A 10,277-nucleotide genomic window follows, 5' to 3' on the forward strand; every position below is an offset into this window, starting at 1 on the left:
GCCAAAAGTGTGCAATTCCCCCCAAAAAAATGAACTTAAATAATGGAGTATTTGCAAGGGAATAAAAGCCCAATTTAAGATGATTACGCATACGTTCAGTTTTTCAACAGATGTGCCGAAATTGTACAAATGAAGCCATTTTGTATTGGCTCTCCACCTTATACAACATTTATTCTGGCTTACACATCTAATTTTGACTTTGTCGATGTCTAAATAGTTGTAAACTATATTTATTATTTCCCCGTCGAGCACACAAAACAAATCCATCGCGAGTCCACCCATCTGTGTTAAGGCCAGGACCAAATGCTAGTTGCATTCTCTACCAAAGCATTTGTCATTGCAATTCGAAACATTCTCCAAAGGAAATCCTTTGGAAACGGGCGACCAAGTGCATTTTGACGAAATGCTGAGGAATCCAACGCAGCGCCAAGGATAATGGAAGGACCTCGACGAACGAGATGACCGCACCATTCATTTTGTCATTTTGCAAACAAGTCGCCGTAGAAGATAAGTCGCGGCAAGTACGAACTTAAGCCACTGAAGCGGAGGATACACACTACAGGACGAGGATGCCAAGGAACAGCAGTGGTGGAAAATATGGACTTCCAACAGCAAGGATTAAAGGGGAAGCTGCTGAAATTACCAGAAAGGAGTCTACTAAGGACCGTGACCAATGTTCTTTCGAAAATGAAACATGAAAATGAAAATGAACAAATTAAAATGGTTTTTGTTCGAAGTCCGAAGGAGCATTCTTCGGATATTAAGAAAATGTATCGAAAGGTGCCACATCTGCAAGTGGGAGTGCCACTGCCACTTGCCACTTCGACACTCCAGAGGTCCTGGCGACCGCAAGGATGGCTCGAAGGACAAAGGACGGTGGCGCGTTGTATCGCTACCAAATTTCTGGGAAGACGAATGGTCGGTGGTGCGCGACAGAATAAACGGTGAAGTGGTTCCAGTGGTGGATTACATTCGGGGTGCGGACGGTTGTGCGGTTATGTCAATATGACGACAATAGGATTTGCCACGATAAGCTTCTCTGTGGTCCTTGATTTCCCAGAACCAGTGGGCAAAGGGGATTTTCCAGATGCTCTGACGTCTGAAGAGTTCGCTGATAAATGAAATTCGCAAAATAAATGCATTGAAGTGGGCTTAACGCACCCCGTTTCTCCCCTTTACCGGCTGTCGACGTCAGCGGTTCATAAATATTTTGCCTCATTTTGCCGAGTATTATTTTATGCCCACTTGTCACAGCAAAGTGGAACACAATCCTCGGAGTCCAAACTAAAGTGTGTTTTTGCAAACAGTTTAATATTAAAGGGGGTAAATATTTGAGTTGAACGAATCTTTCACTGGCACAACAGTTCTTAAAAATGCTGCGTGAAAATGCTAAAATAATAATGTTCACTTCATGACCACTTTTCGATAATTTACTATCAATATGAGTGCCATTATGGTTAACCGAATAACTCAACTTAAAGAAAACGCACTCTCATTAACCAAGTTTGTTTGTATCAATTATAATACTCATCCAGTTTCCGACACAAAAGTGTGGCACATTATTAAAAAGCCATTGCTGTTGATTCGCTGATTAAATAGTGAAATCCTTTTAAAAAAAACCGTCATCTTGATATTTCAAATTCGGAATAAATTTATAATTTATTTTAAGGAAGCTGCCACATATCTGCGTATAAATTTCCAGTTGTTTTGAGATGAGTTAGGCTTATCTAAAAGATAAAGATCAACTTTTGGGCTAATCAAGGCATCAATAAATAATACTGCAAACTGCTATCGTAATATATTTAATATATAATAATATATTTGATGTTTTGGTCATTTAATGTTGTTTTATGTGGTTCATTATCTTCACACTTTTGTAACTGCCAACTATTCGCTTCCAATTAACAAACTTAATCGACCCGATTTCATATTAAACCGAGACTAATTTATAGTTATGGATCGCACCTGTCTGGCTGGCCATTAAAATTGATTCACATTCGCACGGTGGACGCTCTCAGCCATACAATTATCGTTGTTTTGTCACTCGCAACATTCGCATTAATTGAAGTGCCACATGAAATATTTCGCATTTAATGGTGAGTATTTTAAATAATTTTAAATGAACCGAGCGCGGTCGTTCCGGAGAGCCATTAAAGATATAATAAGTGGATGTTATTTATGGCAGCAGTTTTCCAACCACAAAGAAGCGTAAAAATAATAAAGGGATTTTTCGCATTTAAGGAATTCGAGTTGATTTTGGGCGGATACCCTTGCCTCCTTTTTCCCCGTTGCAAATCCTGGGCAAATAACTCATGTAAAGGACTTTGAAGGCTAAAATCTCAGCAGGTGGATGGTGGTGGCGGATTTGCGGGCCCTCCTAATATGGCCATATATCTTCCTGCTGACATAACTTTTTATGCCCAAAAAGGACTAAAAGGACTGAGTCTCAGATGAGTGCCAGCCCCTGTCGCCGACGTCGTCCTTGCGGGGGGTGGACTTTTTTGCTCCGGAAATACGCTTCACGTTTTACTGAATTTGAAAATTTGAAAATTATTCATGAGCATGTGGAAATTAAATTCAGGTCCGCACAAAGAGATTTATTTGGCCGCCTATCGCCCTCCCTGTCGCACCGCTCCATCCGTCCCGCTCGCTCTTAAATTCTATGCAATGGAATGAAATGAAAAGGCCAAGCGGCTATTTATTCGCCGGGAGCGACTTTTCCTCCATCTCCATCACCATACCATCATCATCATCTTCGGCTTCTAATCCCCTTCCATTTCCATCTATTTTTTTGTCGTCGCCTTTTCAGTAGTTTTTCCCATGCCCCTTATACGGAGAATCTGGACTACGATAACTGCTCATCCTAATTTATCCACTGTCCTAGTCGCGGAAGTGAATTCCATTCTATTGTAGAGTTCTATGCTACCCTGACTAATTTCCCCCCTTTTATTTTATCTGAATCCAGCAGTTAAAATAGTGTTTCCATTTATGGAATCCATATTTTGATGTTGTAGCCCATTTTGCGCCGCATGTTCCATCTGTAAGTGTATCAGATCCAGATCCTTTGCCTCCCCCATTTTGCGCACTTTTTGCGATGTCCGACTTATCGCAAGTTTTCCATTATAAAATTAGGTCAGCTGCAAAAATAACTCAACTCAACTATTTTACCAGTCACTCTTTTTATACGCAGATACACATTCTGTGAGCTGCGGTCGGCGAACAAATATTTAGTCGGCGGGCCGCTCGAAATGGGCGGGTCCGGAAAATGGAAAAAATGCTAATTTGTCAGTTTTACGCTGACATTGGTCCGGATCCGAAAGCAGGGACTTGATTCAGTGCCCCGGGAAGACAACATCCTCCCATGGCCATGGCCATTCCGAGTCCATCCCGGGCCACACCAGCGCCATCTCCATCCGATCCCATCCGACGTCCGATTCGTTTGGTCTGTTGTCATAAAAATTGTTTCCATTACATTATGCTGATTTCGGGCATTTATTCAGGCCGACTGTCGACTGCCGCCTGCCTCTTGGAATATCTGCTTTGTGGCAACTTAATTTCCATTTTTTTTTTGCTGTTTGTCCCCGTTCCTTTTGCTCCTGGCTTCCATTGCGATTTCCACTAGCGTGTATTTGGGCAAAAAGCAATTTCTATTTCTTCATATCGCACAGAAAAGTTGAATTTGTTGTCCTGCAGATAGCGGAGGCAGCAGAAAAAGACCATTGGTCAAACAATATAACTACTTTTTTAAGCTTTTCATATTTTGCGATTGGATGGGCAATATAAAGAAAAATGCTGGCTTATCCTGCTTTTCGATAATGGAGCTGATTATATAGGTGGAGTTCGTTTGGCTGGCCAAATAGTTGATTTGATTGGGTCCACTCTAATATGTCATCGAGACTTAAAAAGGATAGCAACCTTTCTATATCTAAGATGGGTAGATAAAGGATTTGGTACTAGGAATATTACAAGAAAAACATCTTCGCATTCCGATTGCTATTAAACTATCTTGGTAATGCATTTTGCATGCGATAAAGTCGCTAATAAATTACTTAATGTTCTTTGTGCCAAATGAATTAAATTTGAGAAACTTCGGGCCGTCTTTCTGAATTCCTCATCTCAAAGGGTGAAAAAAACAACCAAGGCGAATCGCATCGAACTCATCAAACCGCCAGTCATATAACCAGTGACAACAACAATAGCGACAACAAAGGCAGCAACAACGCAGACATCTAACAAACCGAACAACGTGCGACATGCAACACAATCCCGCAGAAACAACAACCAGAACACCAAGAACCTTCAGGACAGCGAAAAACGAGCCAAAAAAATGGGTGGCTGCAAAAAAAAACTGTCACTTTACGCTGATTGCATCAATTGAAGCTCCACTGTGGCGCACGTCCATTCATCATCCGGTTGCTTCATCAACATGATGATGACATGACAGCGGCGGTTGAGACGACCCACCGATGCTGGTGCCCCTGCACCACCCATGGAACCACCCACGGAACTCCCCAAGGAACGCCCAGTGGAACCACCTGGTGAAAATCCACTCCCTGATCTACGCATGGACAAACTAGACTAAGGTTTCCAACTAAAAATAGAAGGAGAGTAAAAATATATAAATATATACAGAAATTAAAATAAATGTGATTATTTTCTACACCCTTAAATATAAAAAAACAAATAAATGTTTATATTTAAGAGATCTGATCGATTATACAAATAAAATGTTCTATTTCTGAATTTTTTGTCGATGTAGATTTTATCTGACTTTTAGCAATATGTTCGATCGACCAGGCCAAAACGCCAAGACCGGATACAAAATGATACAACCCTTTTCGAGGGTAGGAAACGAAAATGGCGAAACAGAAATGAGTAAAGAGTGAAAAGTTTGCAACTTCATTTCGTGTTTTCGAGTGACAGGAATGGGTCCTTTGGAGGGGTTCGGCACACAAAGAAAATAACGTATTCCTGCACAAACAGAGGACTAAACGAATTTTGAAAATAGAATTACAACTTTTTCGCCCAGGACGAAAAGGAAGATGACGAGGAAGGCACTGCGAACAGGATGTCTAGAGCAAATTTGTCCGTTCGCCTGTTTCCCGAAAAGGAATTGGCGCTTGTGTTCCTCAAATTAGTGCAACGAAATGAATGGCGGTGCCAGCAATAACAAAGCAGCCTTGGGAAAAGGATAAGCCAAATGACGAGAGATAAGATACTCTTGGCGAAACGAGCTCCGGTATTATAGCCATTAAAACATTCCAAGCTTTATTGGCTAGTCAAAGGAAATTACACGAGTGTCATTTGAATTATTTTTAGGCATAAAACTGGCAATTGCCTCAGAAAAGGCGAAACTCCGCAATTTCAGCATATACTTCTTCTATAAAGGGTATACTTTTATATCATTTTGTATCCGAAGTTTGAGCACGTCCCGCTTTTTCCATAGTCGAGTGACCCGGGGACCATGTCAGGTATTGTTTCAGAAAGCTGAGATTTTGGATCCTCACACGACCAGGACTTTTTGGCCAGGCTAATTCCTTTATTACGATTCGTTAGAGCCAACTTCGATGCAGGCTTTGGGGCCACAGCAACAACGACGGCAATTGGCCAAAAGTAATCAGCAAAAAGAAAATGCGCCCTTCAGCAGGGGTCACTAAGCCCCCTCCCAGCACCTTTTCCAGCCCGATCCCCTCCCCGCACCTTCCCTGATTTCCCTGTGATGGCTCTGTGAACGGAGTCGAAAAGTTGAGCAGCTTAATTGCTTTCATTTGGCTTTGCACTCGATGCATCAATATACGTTGATTTTTAATACAGCCAGCAGGAGAAATCGCAGCGAGGATTGAGCAGAGTGTGGAGCCCTGCTCTGTTGGCTACGAAGAAATTTTCCAGTGCACTTCACTTGGCAAACAATGATGCAAGAAATTGATTTTCAACAAGCTCAAGCTCAAGTGCCCTTCGCCCAGCCCCTCGCCGCTTTTCCGCTTTTCCACCCACCACCCCGTTTTCCACGCCCTTTTCCACTCGAGGGCGGCGACGTCTGCCTCGATGATGAAACGTTGTCTAAGACAATTGCTTTTTGGCCAAAGTGCAAGAAATAGATAAAATTAGTGAGGGGCGTGGCTGACTCGAAAGTGCTCCTTGACAATTGAGGAAAGGAAAAAGGACTTTCTCTTGAGTGGTGGAAATGCAATCCTCGAGCAGCTGCAATCTCGGCCAAATCCCAAATGGCAGACCCCGATTCTCTCGATTTCGCACATTTGTTTTGTTTCACTCGTGCTTAAGACGTTATTAAGCCAAACATTTATTTAATTAGATTTATCTATAAACTTTCTTTGATTTTTCACCAATTTTCCCAAAGTTTCTGTTCTTTCTCTGCAAGCAAGTGCATTTGCATAATGCGCATTTATAAATAGCCCTCTCTTGTATTTTTCTTTCATTTACCTGGTCGAAAGTGCAGCCCGTTCGCAATGTTAATTAAAAATTATTGTAATTTTTTAACGCGTAATTATGCTCGAGCACTCGACCGCTGCCCGCGCTTTATTTATTGAAAGCCCTTTTCGCGCACGCGGCCACGAAATTTCATTAACACAATGGCCCGCTCATCCGCGTCCATAAACAAGGATATATGTGAGCCGGATGCTGGGAAAAATGCATATGAGGTGCCACCAACAGAAGCCGAAAAGGGTGTTACCTCGAGCAGGCAACTAATTATTATTTTAGTAGCTTTTTTAAAATTTATTTCCACTCGCCTGCAAGCGAGTTCTCATATATTAGCAACATTCTTTAGGAAGCGGAACAACAACACTATGGCTGGTATTCACCTTTTCAAATAGTTTCATTTTATTACACGCTTATACAACTCTCGGAATTAAGTTAATATAATGCACTTAAGTACCGTAAACATTTTAAGCTCTTTAGTGCGGTTGTTGCACCAACACCTATTGTTTTCTGCCATCATTGGAACGTAAGACCTTGTCAAAAATGGCATGAGTTCCAGGTGGTGGTTGCCTCGTCATTTGAGATACGAAGCCACCATCGAAAGTTTAGTAGGCCAAAACAAAAAGCCTGCCAGGCAACAAAGGCACGCACACATCGGTGCCTGTGACGCACACTCATGTGCATTGTCCATGCACAGATGCGCCCACCCTCTCTCACACACACACAACACACACCACTCGGAGGAATTGTCATTATACAATGCAACCGTGAATAATAGGCTGACCCAGATGAGGTGCATTAACCAAATGAACCGCATCGCAGCCCATAACAATAACGCATTCACCCACCGAAACACCCAGAGCGGCTCACGAACACACACGCACTTGCAAGAGCCCACGTGGCGTATGCGTAATGTGAGAATGTGAGAACTTTAACATTTCAAGGCAACGAACGTGGGCGGAGAAAAATGCAAACCACAGCGCAGAAAGTGGAGCTTAATTGAATTCTAGCACTCATCTAAACAAATTGAAACTTTAAATAACGACAAAACACAAAAACTACAGCCCATAAATAAAAAGTGGAGCTAGTTCAGATTTATTTGAAAGGTTCTTAATTTGTTATAGACTACCGTATTCAATACTTCAAAGAAAGTGGAAAATCTCACTTTTTCCTTGTTGAAAGTATTTCTTGTGCTTTCTTGTTTGTTCGTCCGTTATATTTTAATAAGAAATCTTTATGGACCTACATGTGCATTTAATAATCACTATCAAACGAGCTTAAGAGTATATGTGATAACTTAAAAAAAAACAATTAAGTAAGGCCTACTTGGAATTTTTTTCTTTTAGCAAAATTGTAAGTGTTATCTAATTGTAAGTTCACTCTAGTGCGTTCCAAGTCTTAATAGCATCAACAATTGGGACTAAAGGCATATTAATTTGCCCAGTTCATCGCAGTTTTTCCTTGACGCCGCAGAGCAGGATGAACAGCCGTTGGGTGGAGTGCACTCCATCGGAGTGACCAGAAGAACTTCAAATGATCCCCAGTAAGATGGCAGTCGAATGTGGCGAGGCGAGGGCTCCATACAAATTCTGAAAGCGGGTTACACTAGGAATTACACAGGCAGAAAATGAAAAAGCTCTTTATATTTATCAGGATTTAGGTTTTTGGCCTAAGTTCATTATAATTAAAATCGATGATAGTGTTTATTACTATTATTTAATTTTTATGAAAAATATCATCTTCTTATTTACCAACATTCCTTCCTGTGCAGCTCAGAAGTGGACAGACTAGTTCACTAGCTCCCATTAAAACGAGACCAATTAGTCCGCGCTGCCCTTCCCCAAATTGGAAAATGAATACGCAAGTGAGGACAGAATATTGAGGGTCCTGCATCGTCCTGTCGGCGCAAATCGCATTTCATTCAATTGTCGATCAGCTTTGCTGATTGAATGCAAGCAGCATCTGCAGCTCAAAATCAAACTCAGGCTGCATCGGAGTTTCTTCTTTCGGGCTGACGAAAATTGCTCGTTTGCACATGAGCTCAGCTGAAAATTGCAACGCGAAACACGTAGAAAAGCGGCGGTGGCCCAAGAGAGGCGAGGGGGGGATTCGAGCCAAATGATTGGCCACGTCAGAAGAACTTATCGTGCATTTCCCCAACGTCCGTTGATGGTTCAGTTCTCCCTTATCGGTAGAACGATGGAATTTCAATTACTCCCTGAGGATGGATCCCACAAGCCAAAATCGAGAACCTGCTATATTTCATCATCGATTTCGTGGGCCATTGAATGGCTGCCATTTTTAAAAGATAAAAAGATGGCAATAGTACTGGAAAACTGCGTTGGGAAGCAGTCAAAAAATAATTCAATTATACAGCGCCGAAAATAAATTCATAAATCCTCAAACATAGTTAGTACCAACTTCAAACATAAATAAATGGAAAAAAGATCCATAAACACCGAGTGAAAAGGGAAAAACAGTAAGGGAAAACTAATGGCAGCGACAATGCGCCGCAATTACGAAAATAGTTGAAAACTGTGCGAACGACAACGGAAAAAACAGGAACATAACCAACCGAGAATACCGGTTAAAGCACAGTAAATATTTTCCAGCAAACCCGAAAAAAAACAGGAACTGTGTGGATGTAGGTATGTGTGTTTTAAAAGCGCTGTGGCATCGTTAATATTTTTCCTGCCAACTGTCAGACAACAAAACCCACAACAACAAAAGCGACAAGTTGGCCAACACGCATACGCCGCGTACGCCAGCAAAGGGGCTGCGATGCAGGGGGCGTGGCATTCGGGATTGCCAATGGGAACAGCAATTTTTTGGTTCATGAACATGCGGCAAAAATTAGTAGCGAAGCGCAGCAAACACAAAACACACAACTGACAATGGAAATCGTTCGAATGGCGCTGGAAAAATCGACGCAGTATTAGCGAAAATGGAAATCTGCAGAGTCAAGAAAATTGAGGAAAATTCGAGGTGTTCTCTTTATTCTCTTCGTGTTGAGGTTAAGCGAAAGAGCCTTGTTATCCAATCAAAGTAATGCATAGTTTCAAATGCAACAGGAATGATAATAGTAATAAGCATTTGATTTTACTATAACTCCTCAAACATATTGAATATTTCATCTTTTAAGAAATGTAGCTAAATGAATATAAAGTAGTACTTTGCTGATTCTACTCTCAGTTATAACGAAAGGCTTTGTGAATATTATAATATTACTGCAGCGACCACAGCATTGAAAATATTGAAAAACAACAAATGCCGAAAACGTATCTGGCAAAATGGCGCAATAACAACAATGATAATAATGTAAGCAGAAGCGCTGATAAAATGGCCAAATGTTTTGCATGTTCAACATGCGACCGACCTGTCCCCTGTTTTTGCTGGTTTTTCCACAGTTGATGGTGTTTTTGTTGGTGGCCCGAGGTTTTGGGACTGCATAAATATGGCTAGGATGCTACCATCATGCATTTTTGAATCTGCGCAAAATAAACTCAAAACATAGGTAAATGCATCTATAACATAGCGACTTGAAGTCGCTGTACATGACAAATGGTTCAAAAATCAATGCAAACACTCGTGGGAAACACCTTAAACAACCTTTTAGATTCGGATACTTCTTTCCGTGGTCTAAAATCACTGCCAGCCACAAGGAAATGCTCGACCTGATTATGAATCCAAGTTTTTCGTTTGGCTTATTGCGGCTGGGTTTTTGGTGTTTCGGTTTGTTACGGCCTGCCTTCCTTTTTGACCTTTTGATTTTATTATTTTTCCATTTGCAGCAGATTGGCTTAGGCCCAGCCAAGGAACCCAGGAGAGCTGCAATCCCC

The sequence above is a fragment of the Drosophila simulans genome, chromosome 2L (genome assembly GCF_016746395.2).
Source record: "Drosophila simulans strain w501 chromosome 2L, Prin_Dsim_3.1, whole genome shotgun sequence".
NCBI classification, from domain to species: Eukaryota; Metazoa; Arthropoda; class Insecta; order Diptera; family Drosophilidae; genus Drosophila; species Drosophila simulans.